Source organism: Chlorocebus sabaeus, chromosome 24 (genome assembly GCF_047675955.1).
Source record: "Chlorocebus sabaeus isolate Y175 chromosome 24, mChlSab1.0.hap1, whole genome shotgun sequence".
Taxonomy (NCBI): domain Eukaryota; kingdom Metazoa; phylum Chordata; class Mammalia; order Primates; family Cercopithecidae; genus Chlorocebus; species Chlorocebus sabaeus.
This window is the reverse complement of record NC_132927.1, coordinates 8,421,964-8,441,112: the sequence shown is the minus strand read 5'-3', so window position 1 is coordinate 8,441,112 and position 19,149 is coordinate 8,421,964. Positions and strand designations below refer to the sequence as shown.

Sequence of the window (19,149 nt, the reverse complement as noted above, 5' to 3'; positions counted from 1 at the left end):
AGTCTAATACTTTTATGGCCAGAAGAAGTTATATAACAAGTCAGAGGAGATGAAGGCAGGAATTAGATCCAGGTCCAAAGTGTCAGCGGCACTGTGCACAAAAAAACTGACTCCTGGAGGGAAAAAAGGTCAAAGCTGATCTGACTACTTGGCAGTTTGAGGATGTCATTAGTTGGATAAAATGTCTGAAGTCTGGCCGGGCGTGGCAGCTCACGCCTGTAATCCCAGCACTTTGGGAGGCCGAGGTGGGCGGATCACCTAAGGTCAGGAGTTCGAGACCAGCCTGACCAACATGGAGAAACCCCGTCTCTACTAAAAACACAAAAATTAGGTGGGCATGGTGGCAGACGCCTGAAATCCCAGCTACTCGGGAGGCTGAGGCAGGAGAATCGCTTGAACCCGGGAGGTAGCGGTTGCAGCGCACTCCAGTCTCGGCAACAAGAGCAAGACTCCATCTCACAAAAAAAAAAGGCTGAAGTCTAACCCATCCAAAAGAGGTAGCTGGCACCTCATCTGCCAGCTCTACACTGAAATAAGAAAGGAAGCCCAGCTTCTGACACTTCTTCCAGCAGTCAGTAGGGTGGCTTGACAACACGGTGCCAGACCCTAATCATCCCTTCACCATACCCCAGTAGGAAAGTATCCCTAGTACAGGGTCCAGCAACACTCTGTCTCTAAGGGTAACAAACAAGAGGTTTACAGGTTATTTTAACTGAGGTGAAGGGAGACCTGGAAAGAGGCAGCAGATGTGTCCTTGGATGGATGGCCACACCTGTCTAATTGATGTCTTTGCGTCAATTATAAGGCTGTCATTCTGGGCCAGGCGCGGTGGCTCACACCTGTAATCCTAGCACTTTGGGAGGCCAAGCCAGGCAGATCGTCTGAGCTCAGGAGTTCAAGACCAGCCTGGGCAACACAATGAAACCCCATCTCTACCAAAATATAAAAAGTTAGCCAGGCATGGCAGCATGCGCCTGTAGTCCCAGCAACTGGAGAGGCTGAAGCAGGCAGAGGTTGCAGTGAGCCGAGATCGCACCACTGCACTCCAGCCTGGGCAACGAGCAAGATTCTGTCTCCATAGAAAAAAAAAAAAAACCCTCACTCTGGATGGACACAGCACCACAGGTACACAGTTTGGATGGAGCACTAACTGGATTTTAGCCCCCACGGGTTTCTATGCTCGGGAACATTGCACAACACACAGCCACACAGTGCTGCCCCATTCCATAGTTCAGTTCAGAACCAGAAATAAATTAGGTTCAAGGCAGTGTTGAAAAAGACAGTAGGTCTTATGTCTGGGTCACCCCAACCCAAAAGCAGCCTTCTCACATTCTTCTTCAGACTCCTCTGGGGCATCAGTCTGTGCCATGTGAGCTAAAAGAAGAGGATGTTAGGAGGAGCAAGAGTGGAGGGGACACGGTGGCCCTGCCAGGACTCACACTCAAGCCAGCCATGTCCTAACCATACTTTGATACAGCTACTGAGGCCCAATACACACCCATCATCAGCTCAGTCACCACCATCTGTCCCTGAAGAAAATTATGGAACAACTCTTGCTTGCTTATTCTGGGGTATATTTGGGGATTCAACAATTATACATGAAAAATCAGGCTGAGTGGCATGGTTACCAATAAAAAACAAACAGGGAAAGGCACGCAAACAGGATCTAATGGATTCTAAAAGAAGAGGAATGGGACTATACCCATCCCATCACTACTACAAACACAAAGAACAGATAAAATGTAAAAAGATATTTAAAAGGTATGCTCTAAAGTAAGCTAATGATCTCTTTGGACCCAACTGATTTCAGCTCTTCAGGATTCATGGGAATTCCACACATGGTGTGTACCCTGAGCCAAGCTCACTATGAGAAATCAGGACTAGACCAGTGTCTCCCATCCATCCCACCAGTGACATAAGAGCTACTACAGCTGCTGCCTGATGTTAAGCCTCCTGTGAAGCTGCAAACAAAGGGAGACAGAAGGAAACTGTCACAGTCTTGAAATTAAATTAACTTGTCCTGAGCAAGCTGCCACAAATGCAGGGACTGGACTTGTGACCTATTCAGTCCCCACTACCCATAAAATACCTGGTTCTGAGCTGACATTCCAAGGGGACTAAGGGAGAGACAACCATTCAGGAAGGAATGAGTGAAGAAAGAGGGAAAGAGGGACACTCTCTGAATGAAGACAACCAATAAATGTCAACCAACACAGCAAATGCAATGGAAATAATAATCTAAAAAGGATATATATATATTTTCAGGATCTTCACAGAGATAGTGGAAGGAATAACATTCATTTAAAAGATGAAAACATGCACAAATGAAATTAGAAAAAGTAAACAAAAAATATGATAAATGAAAAATACAGAAACTGAAAAGCTTAATGAATGAGATCACCTCTAGTCTGTACACTCTCAAAAAAAGATTAGGAAATTGAAAAACTATGCTGAGAGTACACTACTGAGAAGCAGAAAAAATTATGAATGGGCAGTTAAGAGACATGGAGAATATACAAATACACTTCAAAATATAATCAACTGCAGAAAAACAGAGTTGGAATTGGAAGAGCGGCAGTATTCAAAGGATTCGTGGCTAATAATTTGCAAGAACTGAAAATACACAAGAAACTACATTTCGAAATGCATTCTATAAAGGAAGGTGAATCAATAAAAATAAATCTACAACCATAGTGTGTTGTCAAACTACAAAACCTTGTAAAAACTACTAGAGAAAAGACAAATTCCTATGAAGGAATGACAATTAGACTGACAACGGATTTTTCATCAGTTGTAATCAATGCCAAAAGAAAATGGAGTATAGCTCCCACATACTGAGAGAAAATAATTATCTACCTTGAATTCTATATGTAGCTATTTAGTCATAATAGACAAAGAGAGTTTACCACTCACAGACTCTCACTGAAAAAAAAAAAAAAAAAAAAACATTTAAAAACTGAAGAATGCACTTCAGGAAGAAATAATCCAGAGGACAATGAGCAGAGAAACTGACAAAAATATAATAGTGGTATATTTAATTCTTAACCATAAAAATAACTATTTTGTGGGGTTTTGGTGGGTTTTATTTAAAGGTAAAATAAAACCCTAGACAACAAGAAGAAGAAAGATATGTGGAGTATCTGTGCAGGGGGAGGGGAGGAATCAATAGATTCTTTTCTTATCTATAGGAGAAGAGATGTACTGAATAAATACAGGCCTTATAGACATTTCAAAAATGAAGTGTGTGTTAAAACTGTAAGGACAACTACTGAAACAAGAAAAATACATCATATATATTCCAAGGCAACAAAGGGAATAAGGGGAATAGAGAACAAACGGGAATAGAAAAACAAAGGGAAATAGAGAAAAAAAAAAAACCCACAGAAGGGAGAAAAGAAAAAAGGCAGCAAGGAAAAAGGGTGATTGTGGCAGAAGTGCCCAGATGTCTGCCAAAGGTATGTGTTCCTCTACCACCTGAGGGAGTGTCGCTGGGAAGTGGCTACCACAGTAACTTTATTTCCTAGGTCCCTCTTGCATCTAGGTGGGACCAGGTGACTAGCTCTCATCTATGAAATGTGAAAGGTGACATAAATGACTTCCAGGCTAATGTGGTTAAAGAAGCAGGTGTGTCTACTCCACTGCCTCTTTCCCTTTCTATGGTGATTATGCAACCTACACATTGGGAGTGACAGAGCCACTAGATGGAAGGAAGGAGCCTGGGTTCCTGAATGACTGCAAGGGGCAGACCATCCATCCTATTTGTGCCACTGATTGGATTTCACGTTACAAAATATAACTGTTATGTTATATATTTTATAAAATATATAACATATATTTTATATAAAACATAACTGTTTTATATGAAATATAACTGTTTTATATAAAATTCTATATAAAATATAACTGTTTTGTATTTTATATAAAATATAACTGTTTTGCATTTTATAATATATAAAGTATAATTATTTATAAACTATAAAATATATATATTTTATATATATAAACATATATAAACATTATAATATATATAAACATTAAATATAATTATTTTATCATGTAAAATCTAATCTTCAATGTGCTGAGCCACTGAGGTCTCCAGATTAATCTATAACCTCAGCCAACACTGCCTTAGGTAATATAAATGGTAAACAGAAAACACAAAATAAGCCAAATATATCAACAATCACAAAAATGTAAATAGATTAAGGCAAGGGTTGGCAAACAATAGCTGGCAGAACAAATCTAGCCATGCCTATTTATTCATGTGGCCTGAGGCTGCTTTTGAGCAGTTGTAACAGATACTGTATGACCTGCAGAACCTAAAATATTTACGGCTGACAGAAAAAAGTTGCCAACCCCCAGATTAAATCTACATATTTTTAAATGGAATGAAATTGGTTTAATTTTTAAGATCCGAATAATGCTATTTATGACAAACATAATTTTGAAAATCACACCAAAGACTGGAAAATAAAACAGAAGGATAAGGATATTCCAAGCAAATATTAACCAAAAGGAAACATACTTAGCAATATTAATACAATATAAAAGTTAAGCACCACAACTGCATTAATATGGATAAATAAGTAAACTACATAAAAATAAAAATAAAAAGATATACCCACAAAATATAACAAACTTATAAGTGCCTCATTACATAAAGCAAAAATAAGAGTTACAACGAAAATTTTTTCTGAACTATAAATAAAGAGGCAAATTTTACCACAAATCTTTCAGAAACTGATAAACCAATAAATGTTGGTTAAAGAAGCAGCAGTTAAAAGATTTGAAAGCTGTGAGAAAACAGGTGAGGGTTTCAGAACCACCTGAGGGACTTATTCAAATAACACATACCCTGCCACCTTACCCAGAGAGAAGAAAAGGGAGAGATCCTTTGAGAACAACTGATTCAGTATATCTCTTTGATTGTGGAAGAGGGGTATACCTTAGGGGTGTTATGCTATTGTCTTAGTATGATTTGTGCTACTATAAGAAAATACCTAAGACTGAGTAATCTATAAAGAAGAGAAATTTATTCTGTCACCGTTCTGGAGGCTGGAAAGTCTAAGATCAAGGCATCAGCAGGTTCAGTTGTCTGGTACGGTCTTGTCTCTGCTTCCAAGATGGCACCTTGAGTGTTGTGTCCTCACATGGCACAACATTAAGCCCTCCTTGTAGCCTTTTTATAAAGGCACTAATCCCATTCGCAAGGGATGGAGTCCTCATGACCTAATCACCTCTTAAAGGTCTCACCTCTTAACAGCATCACATTAGCCATTAAGTTTCAACATTTGAATTTTGGAAGGGACACATTCAAATCATAGCAGCTACGACTGAAAAACTAAAAAAAAAGGTTAGGAACTATCTTTCTCCAGGTGGGAAACAGCAGACAATCTCTTTACCAAGTATTTAAATCGTTTCCAACACGAGCTTCTCCATGGCTACCGGGGATATAAAAGGACTGGAATAAGAACAAAACATCTGTTATAACAGTGATCAGGTATCTCTCCTGAATTTCTGGATAATTGTTCCTAAAATTCAAAATGGGTCAAAGCTTTGTCTTACTATTATAGATTCAGTTTAACTAAATAAGAACAGCTCAGAACAGGAAATTTTTTTAAGTTGTTCAAGACACTCTATATATTGACTTAAAATGTCGGCAATCCAGCTTTAGAGAAATTTTATCAATAGACAATATATTAAAAGGTACTCCATTCCCTTTAAAAGTTCAAGGTGCGGCGAAGCGCAGTGGCTCATGCCTGTAATCCCAACACTTTGGGAGGCCAAGGCGGCAGATCACGAGGTCAGGAGATCGAGACCATCCTGGCTAACATGGTGAAACCCTGTCTCTACTAAAAATACAAAAAAATAGCGGGGCGTGGTGGCGGGTACCTGTAGTCCCAGCTACTCAGGAGGCTGAGGCAGGAGAATGGTGTGAACCCGGGAGGCAGAGCTTGCAGCGAACCAAGATGGTGCCACTGCACTCCAGCCCAGGCGACAGAACGAGGAAAAAAAAATTCAAGGTCTGGCCAACATGGTGAAACCCTGTCTCTACTAAAAATACAAAAATTAGCTGAGTGTGGTGGCAGCTGCCTGTAGTCCCAGCTACTCAGGAAGCTGAAGCAGAAGAATCGCTTGAACCCGGGAGGTAAAGGTTGCAGTGAACCAAGATCACGCCACTGCACTCCTGCCTGGGCAACAAGAGTGAGACTGTCTCAAAAAAAAAAAAAAGTTCAAAGTCAAAGTTCATTGAGCAAAGAAATCTAATCTAGTCTAAGGAAACCCCCAAAGCGCAGTTTAACTCTGTGACAAAATAGAAGAATGTAAGGTCCTCCTCTAATCAGCATCAGTCCATTTGGTTTCCCTTCCCATAAGCAACTCTAGCCATTGCTTATGGGAAAGGATTTACAATAATGCAGTCAATGTAGCAAAATCTCCTTTACCAAAGTAAGTTCTATGACCACTGAAATTTCTAATGAATATATTTTGAGAATATATCATCAAAAGCAAGAGTAAAGAAATTGTGTGTAAATAATGGACGGTAGGCAATATTTTGGAGTAATGAGGAGTGCAGTTGATAGAAAACAAACTTATAATGTGGAAGGCAGAGAATCACTACTGTTTCTTAAATAGATGAGTGACATGGTGAAATGGTGTTTGTACAAACGACAGATAATTATGCACAAAAGGGATTACAGGAAGAGGAGAGAAGCTAGAAGACTTCTGTTTCGGTGTTTTTTTGGTTTTTTTTTTTTTTTTTTGAGACACAGTCTCACTCTGTCACCCAGGCTGGAGTGCAGTGGCACGTTCTCAACTCACTGCAACCCCTGCCTCCCAGGTTCAAGCAATTCTTATGCCTCAGCCTCTTGAGTAGGTGAGATTATACAAGTGTGCGTCATCAAGCCTGACTAATTTTTGTATTTTAGTAGAGATGGGATTTCACCATGCTGCCCAGGCTAGTCTCCAACTCCTGAGCTCAGGCAATCTGCCCACCTCCGCCTCCCAAAGTGCTAGAATCCACAGGCATGAGCCACCATGCCCAGCCTTAAAGCTAGAAGACTTTTGGATAGTTCAGGTATTAGGCAGTGTGGGTGGGGGTTTAGAGCTCCAAGAGAATGAGATGTAATGTAAATGAAGCCTGGAGAGGAGGAACCAAGTAGACTTTGTGAATAACTGGATGAGAGAGGAGGAAGAGGCAGGAGAAGAAAGGAGGAAGGCAGAATGGAGGAGGAAGAAGATGACTAAATTTTCAAAACTTTGTCCGGGCAAGGTGACAGGGAAAAGAAACCTGTATTGACTTGTGGAAGGTTAGTTAGTTTTAGGTTCCTCGAATGTAAGATAAAAGGAAAAAAAAAAAAAAAAAAAAAAAGCAAATATTAAAAACTGGGCCAGCAATTGGAGAACACAGTGATTTACAAAGGGTAGCTAGCCCACAGAGCCCTGCATCAGAATCCCCTGGGTTCCTGTTCAAATACAGATTCCAGGGCTCCTCTCCAGACCTACCAAATCACAGTTCCCAGTGTTGGGACCCAGGAATCTGGATCCTATGAGTTCACAGAAGGGATATACTGAGCACACTGGAGTGTATCCCCTATTGAACCAGAGATGCACATATGCACACTCTGTATACCAAATCCCAAGTGGCTAAGCTTACCCAAGATTATTGAAGTGGAAGCAGGATCCAAGCACTAAGGCTGGGGGTCTCAGTGGTTATGGGTTATGGATAGAGTAGCCAATGAAGGATACAGAAAACAAGAAGTTTATAAACTTAGCATGAACCAGTATTACACATTATCACAAGAATGAGGACATTTCTAGTGGAAGCATTATTGGATAGTTGAATGTTGGTTATTCCCCCTGCCCCCGAAGTACTAGGTGATTATACTGGAACCTTAACAGCTGACTAAGAACACAGTCTGAGCTTGCTGATACTCACCCTAGACAATAACAAAGATCAATTAGCTAATAGTAGGTACAAGTAGTAAAACATTTAAGTCTTAATTTCCTCAAAGAGATAGTAGATCTTACCTCTCTCATTTTCATCATGTATTTAACAAACAAGACCCAAATGTACAAAATTTTTGTGTTAAAAAAATTAAGAAACATGTGAAACAGATAATACCTAATATTCTAAGCTTTGGTGGGGTGGGGAGTGGGGGGTGGAGGGAGAAGGTGACTGGCCCTAAGTTTGCTTTTCCTTAAAGTTACACCATTTCCTTTCCACGGTTGTTGTTTTTAACTGGTCATAATTTCCAAGATAACAGCTGACTACTGGATTGTATTCCTCAGCTTAAGAATTGTAGGCAAGTGCTCTTCAGGATATAGTGAAGGTCTCTGATGCAAATGCCCAAATGTTCTTGAATTAATGAATTATAAAAACCTGGCCGGGCATGGTGGCTCACGCCTGCCATCCCAGCACTTTGGGAGGCCAAAGTGGGCAGATCATGAGGTCAAAAGATTAAGACCATCCTGGCCAGCACAGTGAAACCCCGTCTCTACTAAAAATACAAAAATTAGCTGGGCATGGTGGCGTGTGCCTGTAATCCCAGCTACTTGGAAGGCTAAGGCAGAAGAATCGCTTGAACCTGGGAGGCAGAGGTTGCAGTGAGCCGAGATAGTGCCACTGTACTCCAACCTAGTGACAGAGCAACACTCCATCTCAAAAAAAAAAAAAAATTAAAATTTAAAAATAAAGATAAATTTTTAAAAATCCAATCACTGCAAACCTTAAAATTGAAAAGTTTCTCACCGCAACAACAGCAATTTACACACCTGCCATGCTTTGCAATGTACAAGAGAATGTGGGTTGTCCAAGGGCTGGGACTGGGGTTGGAACTCTGACCATCAAACCAAAATATCAGTTCCATGACACCCAAAACACACAATAAATTAAAAAGAGATTTTTTTTCACTCTTTAAAAATAATCGGACAGGAAGATTTAATTAATAAATGTTTTACTTGCAGTTTACTGCTTGCCCTGCAGACAACAGGGCAGCCTCAGTTTTTTTGGTAGATTGAAACTTAGACTTCCTGGGAAACAAAAACCTTCATGAGCTGTGTGAATGAACAGAGTGGACGGGGGAAGTGAAATCACAGCATCAATAAAGAGATGTAAAATATAAAGGCTTTACGCACCTTGGGTCCTAGCATGACAAATTAACTCCTACCCACCTTTACAACCCAGGAATATACAGAGCCATTCCTAGAAGCAGTGAGGCTGGCCCATAGAGGCGATCCTATATGAGGGCCTGAACAGCCTCCAGGGGAGGAAGTGAGTGGAGGCTCATAATAGGAGTCCAAAGGTGTTTGTCACTCAGACCCACTGTTCTAGAATGATTCAGGTTAAACCTAGCTAGAGTAGAAATGGCTAAGATTAAAAAGTTAATTACAGGCTGGGTGTGGTGGCTCACACCTGTAATCCCAGCACTTTGGGAGGCTGAGGCAGGTGGATCACAAGGTCAGGAGATGGAGACCATCCTGGCTAACATGGTGAAACCCCGTCTCTACTAAAAATTTTTTTAAAAAATTAGCCGGGCGTGGTGGCAGGCGCCTGTAGTCCCAGTTACTCAGGAGGCTGAGGCAGGAGAATGGCGTGAACCCAGGAGGCAGAGCTTGCAGTGAGCCAAGATCACACCACTGCACTCCAGCCTGGGCAACAGAGCAAGACTCTGTCTCAAAAAAAAAAAAAAAAAAGTTAATGACAAAGAATTATCTCATTAATAGCTTCCTGAAGAGCAGCATGAGAAGACACCACAGTGTAGAAGTTATTTCTGAAATCGCCCCCATGTGAGAAGAGCCTGTCTTACCATGAAGTAAGTGAGGTAGAGTCATGGAAAGATATTGTTACCGTTGTGTGACTTTATTATACATTAATTCATTCAGAAAGTACTGAAGTCAGACTTTGTGGCAGGCATTGTTGTAGACAGTTGGAATACAGCAATAAACGGAACAGATGAAGTCTTGCTCTTTGGAAATTATTCTAGTTGGGGAAAACAGAAAGCAAGCAAATAAATAAGTATGTGGTGGAAAGAGCTGCCACTAAAAAAGTAGAGCAGGATAAAGGGAATGTGATTTGGCAAAATATAAGTTGTGTTTCTGCTTTAAATCTATTTTTATAAATCATTGAAAATACATTTGAATAATCTTAGTAGTTGTGAATGTTGAGGATCATTTCATAATGATAACAGAATCAATTCATCAAGAAGACACAGCAATCTTAAATATGTATGTAACAGGAAAACTTCAAAATACATGAAGAAAAAAATGTCAGAACTGAAAGGTCAGATTGAGAACTCTGCAATTACAGCTGGAAATTTAAACAGTCCTCTCTGAATAACTGATGAAAGATACACAGAAAATCGGTAACGATATGCATGATTTGAACATTATCAACTAAGTCGGCTAAATAACCCATGTGACAAAGAAAAATTTTTAAAACTACAAACACAGTACAATAAAATTTGTATGATTCAGCTAAAGTAGTGCCTAGAAAGAAATGTGTGGCTTTAAATGTTTGTATTAGGAAAGAAAAAAAGGTCTAAAATTAACAATCTAAACTTCTACCATAAGAAACTGGGGAAAGAAGAGATAATTAAACCAAGAGTAAACAAAAGGGAGGAAATAATAAAGAGTAGAAATCAACAGAAAATGTACAATTCTATTTTGGGTTTCCAAAAAACCCAAAAACTGGTTTTTCAAAAAATGTCATAAAACTGAAAAATTTCTAGCCAGATGGATCAACAAAATAAGAGAGAAATTGCAAAGTACCAACATGAGCAATGAAAGAGACCACACTACAAATACTACAAAGATTAAAAGAAAATAAGGTAATATGAAAAATTTCATGCTGCCACTTTAGGACAAAACTACTGTTTTCTTTGAAAAAACAGAAGCACATATAGAGTTATATTTCTTTGAAATAGCAGTTTCTAAGTGTAGTCAACCATATAACTATCACTTTTAACCAAAGTAACTTCTATTTTGCAGAGAAAAGTTGGGGGCTGGATAATTGTGAACTGTCACAACCCAGCATTTTATCAGATTAGCAGAGCTCGTCAATATGCATAACACAACTTTCTACAGTGGCTAACATCCCCAATACAACTCCTTAAAGTGGCAAACATAAACACATTACTTAATATGACCCAAAGAGATAGCCTGTCTATAGCACATAAACATAAAAAGCAGAAGTAAAGCTATAATTACGCTTAATAACTAATATTTTAGTTGTTACTTAGAAATTATCTAGTTATGCACTGATTTTTCCATTAATTAGCCCAATTTAAAACTGATCCAAGACTTTAATTTACCTAAATCTTGGAAACTTATCTTCCATCTGACATGCTACAGACCAATGACTAACAAAAAGAAGTTCACCAAAACAAGTATGCAACTTGGTCAAGCACAAATTTACACTTTTCATAAGCAAGCATTAAGCAGAAGTAATGTAAGCTTATTTGATCAGTAAACCTGCATACACTTAGAAAAACATACCCAGGCACAATAAAAATGTACACTTGTATTATATACAACACTGATAAATCAAAGAAGACACAGCTATTTTTACTAAACCAAATTAATACAACAGTCTAGTTTACCAGAGATGTGCCTAAATTATGTGAATTTGAATTCTTAAAATGTTCCTAAGCTGGTTGCTTTTGGAATATTTTTTAAATGTAGCACATTGAAATTTTTAGAAATTCCATTTATTATTTTCTGGGAGTTATTGGCATACTATGCTTATGTAAGCATTTATTCATCTTTTCAACCAGCAGTCTCCAACCTTTTTGGCACCAGGGACTGGTTTCCTGGAAGACAAATTTTCCCTGGGGTTGGTGGGGTAGATGGTTTGGGGATGAAACTGTTCCACCTCAGATCATCAGGCATTAGATTCCCATAAGGAGGGTGCAACCTAGATCCCTCACAAGCGCAGTTCACAATAGGGTTTGTATGCCTATGAGAATCTAATGCAGCTGCCAATCTGCCAGGAGGCAGAGCTCAGGTTACAATGCTTACCTGCCCTCTGCTCACTTCCTGCTGTGCGTCCAGGTTCCAAACAGGTCACAGATGGGTACCAGTCCATTGCCTGGGGGTTGGGGACCTTTGTCTTAAATCAATCAGAACCGAACTCCTTTAATGCAGGAGATTTCATAATCTAAGTTGTTAACACCCTCTAGATTTAGGAAAGCATTACACATTCATATAATGAGAGGGAAAGACTTTTCTGAATTACAAATATGCAGACATAGAGTTTATAGCTTTAATTCTAAAATTTCACTCATGGATCAAGAATAAACACAGAAGCACAAAAAAAAAATTACCAATTCAGATATCAAAGAACTGTTCCTCTTCCTGGTGGGCACAATATTCTTAATTGATTTAAGCCCAAAATGGACAAAAGGCATATAAACAAGACTAATAAACTAGTTTCTCTATAGTCTCTCACCCAACAGAGACTAGATCTCTATAAATATTAATCCATTCACAGAGCTTACTAAATGATTAGACCATGACACAAAATTCCCAATTATTGTTTCCACCCAGTACAGCAGATGCACTGGCTGGAAGCAAAACAAAGACAAACCACAAACTTTATTGATAGAAAAAAAATATTAAAATTAGAAAAACGGAGTCACCAAAGTACCATTGTGATTTGGCAGCCAAGAAAAAAATGTGTTTGGGCTTTAAGCAGCCCACAGGCTAGCCTGGTAAAACGTATATCTGGTTTTGTTAGATGAATCCAACAGACAACTCATCGGAGGATCTCTAACTTTTAAAAACACAATTTTTTTAAAAAGTGGATAAAATCATACCTCTCATACAGATAAAAAAATGAACACATGTTAAAGATTTTATTTATCATGAATCAATGCAGAAACATAGTAGATGTCACAACTAGTTCAAAAGAGAAATTAAAAAATTATGTGTAATAAAGGAAGGTTGAATGTGCAAATGGAAGCAAAACTGGGTTCCTCCACAGTGGTGAAGAGAAGTCAATTGAACTTCCAGTCAGGAGAGAATTTGCACATTGAAATTTTGCACATTGAAATGGCAGTTAACAGAAATTATTAACTGCCATGAGTTATCTACAATCTACAGAGTTGTAAAATAGCTTCCATAGAATGGGAATCAGATTTTGTTTTTTCCAAACAATTCAGTTTTCTACCTGGGCACAAGTTTTTTCCATACAAATAACATCTATTTGTAAATAACATTTTTCTGAAATCTTATTTCAGAAAAGAGGATGAGTGTATATAGAGTTAAATTTATAGTAATTACAATAAATAAAGAAGTTCCTCTCTGACATGGTTTTTTCCCTACCAAAAAAACAGAACATGAGGTTTATCTTCTACACATTAGGGAACTGGTTGCCGTGAAAGGGCTCCAAGCACCAAAACATCTCACATCAGCTTCACCAGAGTGACTTTCTCATTTCATTAAAAGTAGCCATTACAATACAGATAGATCGCATGGGTGATACGCCAGATGGTCCTCTGAATACACTGGCATAGGTCAATCCTCTGGAAACTGTAAGAAGTTGGGTCTGGGAATCTATCACTAAGAAAGCTTGAGAAATACTGTTCTGGTATATTTTAGTTTGTGGAGTTAGTTAGCAGAGCCCTGAAGAAATAAAGCCCAGACTGGTGTGTCTTTAAATATCCTTGCCATTGTAAGTGGGACATTTAGGAGGAGTCTTGGGGAGCCAGTGGGTGCATTATGAGGGAAGGAAGTGTGGCCATAAAAGGAAGCCAGTAGCAAAGAAAGCGGCCTGGTGGTGAACTTGAAACAAGCTTCACCTGATGTAGTGTGTCTGATGGAAAAGACAGAAGAGAGAAAAGAAAGAAGGGTGCTGACAAGCCCAAAGAAGATCTTACAAAGGCTGAGAGCTCACAGGAGGCATGGAGAGAAAGAGAGAAGCAGAGAGAGAATGCAAAAAGATATCTCACAGACACTGGCAATTAAATCAGAATCTCTTGCCAGGCACAGTGGTGTGCACCTGAAAACCCAGCTACTTGAGAGGCTGAGGCAGGAGGATCACTTGAACCCAGGAGTTCCAGAGCAGCCTAAGCAACACAGTGAAGACCCTGTCTAAAAACAACAAAAACAACAAAGCCAGAATCTCCAGGGGAGGACTCAGTCACTTGTATTTTTAAAAGCTCTTGTGATTGCAACCTGCCGACCGGGTTGAACCTTTGTTCCCCACCTGGAGTTCACCAATTTCACACCAGGTGACGCTGGTCATTGATGCTGTGGTTCTAAATGACTCATCTGTTCCTTGCTAAAGAGGATGTGAGGATTTAGGATGAGTTTCTTCTTCTTTTTAATTAGAGCAAAATTCCTGAAGAGGAAATGACCTGTGGTTTTTTACTTTCAATTGTGTCACATCACTGAATGTGCCCTTTCTGTGAGTAAAAAGAAAAAGAACAAGGTCAGCTTTCTACATAGTGTGTGCTGTTTTGTTGTTGCAGTCAAATAAGCAGAACTCAGAAACATAATTGTAAAATGGCAGGCTTTATCTTTTTCTTTGTAGTTTACTGCAAATAGTGTGACCTAGTAATACTACAAGTGGTGCAGTAAAAAGAGCAATGAATTTGGCATAAGAAGATGGTAGGACCAGTGGCCAATCTTGCCCAGGGAGGTCACTACACTTATATCAGCCTCAGTTTCCTCTTCCAAAAACTAAGATACATCTCTTTGGATCTAAAATGTCATTGATTGCGAAATGCACCATAGTTTTACATGTCACAAAGAAAAGGTAGTTGTTTTATTTCAGTTATGTAAATAATGAAAATTATTATGTTTATTGATGAGTTCAAATGTTCCAGAATATAAAAATAAAGTATTTGTCTCATTGAAAAAATCCTTTAAATAAATTTCTTAAAACCAATTTGTTAATAATTCCTATTAAGTAAGGCTCATGGTGAGGGTGGGGGGCCAGAGCACGGTGGCTCATGCCTGTAATCCCAGCACCTTGGGAAGCCAAGACGGATAGATCACCTGAGGTCAGGAGTTTGAGACCAGCCTGGCCAACATGGTGAAACCCGGTCTCTACTAAAAATACATAGACGGGGTATGGTGGCACAGGCCTGTAGTCCCAGCTACTTGGGAAGGTGAGGCAAGAGAATCACTTGAACCTGGGAGGTGGAGGTTGAAGTGAGCCGAGATCGCACCACTGCACTCCAGCCTGGTTGACAGAGTGAGGCTCCCGTCTCAAAAAAAAAAGCTCATCCTTCTCAAATGAGTCAAATCATACAAAATATTATTTACTTAAATAGCCACCTACCTCATAAATTTCCTATAAAGATTTGATAAAGAACACTATTTCCTCCTAAAAAAAAGTGATTGGAAATTCATATATACTTAACTGCGGGTACTAATACTAGAGTTTTTTTGTCAAAATGCAAATATGGGATCTTAAATAGTTTTGAGTTTAGCAGAAGCCAATAGGGTTTTAATGTTGCAAGTGTGCAGTGTGAAGACATGCTGAACTCAAAAATGTTTAAGATCTCCTATTTGCATTTGGCAAAAACAACTTTAATCTAGCCTAAGAAAAGTAATTTCCTAGAACAAGTAACCCAACAACTATGGAAAGCACCTGGTCATAGGATCAAATGATCCAGAGACTCAAGTGGTATCAACACTCTTTCCTAATTTATTTCCCTGATCTTATTATTCTCTCATTCTCTTCCAGGGGATACAGAACTTAGCCACCATAGGCCATGGGGTTACATCCTTATAACTCACAAGTAAACTTATAACTCACAAACTCACAATGTTTGTTTATAAACATTGGTTAACGGGTACAAAGCTACAATTAAAGAAGAGGGAAAAAATTCTGATGTTCTATTGCACAGTAGGGTGAAGAGTGTTAACAGTAAAATTTTGTATACCACAAAATAACTAGAAGAGAGGCTACTGAATGTTCTCACCACAGAGAAAGGATAAATGCATGAGATGGCGGATACACTACTCTGGTTGGATCGTTATACAACATAGGTAAGTATCGAAACATCAAATTGCACCCCGTAAATATGTACAACTACAATGTGTCCTCAAAACAAAACAAAAAGCAAGCAAACCACCAGACCAGACCTTCTACTTGGATATTGTTCATGGGTGTATCCTAAAACCATTAAAGGAAAGATTTCTGGGAAACTTTATAGTGTGAGGGGTCAGACGGCTGACCACCTGCACCCACAGGTCAGGGGTAGGCATCACTCACACCGGGACAGCCAGCAGACACACGACTCTCGCTGAGGTGCAGTAAGCACACACCCTACCACTGTGTTTGAAGCCGTGCGGGCTTCAAAACAAAACACAACACAACTGAACCAGAATCGAAAGAGTCCATCACCCCTAACTAAATTTTCAAGAAACATGGAGGCTAGAGAAACAAGTTAAACGACACCATCCGTAAGTAATGGGCCAAATCCCAAGATCTGTGACATTCCACAGGGCAAATATCCCTCCGTATATGAATGACATGAAGAAAAACGAGGCGAGGGCAATTAGAGGACAACAGAGACCCAGGGTCGTAGCAACCGAATACAATGTGGGACCTTGTTTGAATCTCTATGACAATTCGACTGTAATAAGGAATTTCTGAAATAAGGAAATTTGAAAGTAGACTGAATATTAGGTGCCATTAAGGAATTAACTTTTCTAGGTGTGATAATGGTAGGTTAATTACTTTTAAAAAAAAAAATTACTCGTCAGAGGAAGTTTATGATGAAACGACCTGTTCTAAAGGTGTCGCGCCGACCCCGGGCCGGCCCTCTCGGTGCCGCAGGAGCCTGGTTATCAGGGTGCCTCCAGCTCGCCTGGGCGCTGGACCCCGCCGCGCGGTCCGAGGCTGCCGCAGCGTTAGTAGCTCCCGGCATGCTCCGCGGGCTGAGCTCCGCAGCAAGAGAACTCAAAGCCCCGGGCCTGGGTCCCACGCGGGGCCCCTTACCCAAGGTGCCCCGGGCGCTCATTTGCATGTCCCACCCAACAGGTAAACCTGCAGGTCAGTCGCGGCCGGGTACGGCCTGGCGGTCAGAGCACCAAACGTACGAGCCTTGTGATGCGGTTCCATCGCATGAAATTCTCCTAAAGGCCTCAAGATGAACGGGAAAGCGCGCGGCTCGCTCACCGTAATGATAACAGGCGAGAGACTCCCGTGCCTTATAAGGCCTGGGGGACAGTGGGACTTTCGTTCTCGCTTCGGCAGCACATATACTAAAATTGGAACGATACAGAGAAGATTAGCATGGCCCCTGCGCAAGGATGACACGCAAATTCGTGAAGCGTTCCATATTTTGCGCGGTTCACGAAGGTTGCCGGACAAGACACGGTGGTGTTTGTAGAGGCTGTTCAACACCTCTCTGGACCTGCATTTTCCTGCTCGCGGACTTAGCCTAGTGGACATCTACGACGCTGTCTGGGCCTCCATCTTCAAGGCGCCCGGTCACGTTACTATTAAGTTACCCAGGTGATCCTCCTATCTGCATCCAAATACTTGTTTTCATTGAGTAAAATATGCTTTCAGGCTGGGCAATGAACATTCCTCCTAATCGAATTTCCCATCACAGAATCTGTCCGATTTATGTAAACCGGCCTTTCTAAGTACTTCTTAGAGGATACATGAAAACAGAAGACTCGTGAAAACAGATCCAGAATGGCCTTGCTACTTGTGGCCAGTATTCAAATGGATCCTGGAGCTCCTGAATCTATAGGCAAAGGCCAACATTGATCTCCAATAATACCAGTCCTTAGTAGCATTCCTTTCCTTTGTGCAGCTCGCAGTCTAAGAGAAAAAGGGTGTAAGCACTCAGGTCTAAAATGATGGAGAATGGCACAAAGTAGGCGCCAGAAATGAGCACTAATGTTTCCTTCCTTTAGTAGAGATTTATTAGTTTAGGAAAGATTTAGTAAGGAGTCATTGAACAATTCATATGCCAGGTGGTCTTCTATTGAACAAAAGCCAAACAAGCTGGGGCTCTGGAGTTTGTGTTGTTTGGGGAGCCAAGACCGTAAGTCTATTTCAGAATGAAAAGTTCAATGAAGAAGGCACAAGGTGACCTTTCTCCATTTCCAAAATGCGTATTAACGATATATTCGCACACGACATTCCACGGGTGACTCTGCTCCGTTCCCACTTCATAGATCTCCTTACACAAATTTTTTGTAACGAAAACCACAATTTCGTCCTTGGGTGCCACCCATTTTTGTTTATATTCACACTATTTCCTTAGTGCTAGTTAGCAGATACTGAAATGATTATCGAAGACTACGCAAAAATATGGAACGCTTCACGAATTTGCGTGTCATCCTTGCGCAGGGGCCATGCTAATCTTCTCTGTATCGTTCCAATTTTAGTATATGTGCTGCCGAAGCGAGCACGTAATTGCCTTCGTCCACAGGCCTTATAAGGCACGGGAGTCTCTCGCCTGTTATCATTACGGTGAGCGAACCGCGCGCTTTCCCGTTCATCTTGAGGCCTTTAGGAGAATTTCATGCGATGAAACCGCATCATAAGGCTGTACGTTTGGTGCTCTGACCGCCAGGCCGTACCCGGCCACGACTGACCTGCAGGTTTACCTGTTGGGTGGGACATGCAAATGAGCGCCCGGGGCACCTTGGGTAAGGGGCCCCGCGTGGGACCCAGGCCCGGGGCTTTGAGTTCTCTTGCTGCGGAGCTCAGCCCGCGGAGCATGCTGGGAGGCTGGCAGTCAGTGCGGCAGCAGTGGAGCTCGGAGGACTGCGCGCTTGGCGTCTCTCCGAAGCCTCTCTGGGAGCTGGGGAGGCGGTTGGCCCGCTAGGTCACTAGGTCCAGCAGGGGTCCTCCCCAAAACATGGAAATTTTCACCGATATTTCGCCAGTGACACTGGGGCCTTGTTCCAACAGACTTTGCCGAAGTGAGCCCAGAGTTCAACTCTCTGGGAGAGTCCTTACAACGACTCGACCACTCAGTTCTGGAGCGGTCGGCACCACGTTCTAAGCTGCCGTGGACTACACTGGCATCTGCGTGACTGTCTCCTGCCGGTGCGCATAGGCGCCCGTCGGGTCGGGAGCTGAGGACTTGGACAGGGCGGCCACACCGCTCCAGTACAGCAGCTCCTCCGTCCATTCTGCGCAGGGGCCTCTGGGGTCAGGGACGGAGGAGCCCG

The 19,149-nt window shown here is 40.9% G+C and overlaps 1 protein-coding gene and 2 non-coding genes across 4 annotated transcripts in view; 1 reads left to right on the top strand and 2 right to left on the bottom strand.

Annotated features, from left to right (window-relative positions):
• The window catches only part of AKAP6 (A-kinase anchoring protein 6), a 636,231-nt gene extending 619,331 nt beyond the window's left edge, over window positions 1-16,900 (bottom strand). For both annotated transcript variants that reach the window (XM_073010910.1, XM_073010912.1), the window contains exon 1: window positions 16,739-16,900. The gene's annotated coding sequence lies outside the window, so the exon portion shown is untranslated. The remainder of the gene's footprint in view (window positions 1-16,738) is intronic.
• A 293-nt stretch (window positions 16,901-17,193) lies between these two features.
• LOC140710159 (U6 spliceosomal RNA) lies at window positions 17,194-17,300 on the top strand. Its single transcript, XR_012091119.1, has one exon. It is a non-coding gene; the product is annotated as a U6 spliceosomal RNA (small nuclear RNA).
• Window positions 17,301-18,274: 974 nt separating this feature from the next.
• Window positions 18,275-18,381, bottom strand: LOC140710158 (U6 spliceosomal RNA). Its single transcript, XR_012091118.1, has one exon. It is a non-coding gene; the product is annotated as a U6 spliceosomal RNA (small nuclear RNA).
• Between the last annotated feature and the right edge of the window lie 768 nt (window positions 18,382-19,149).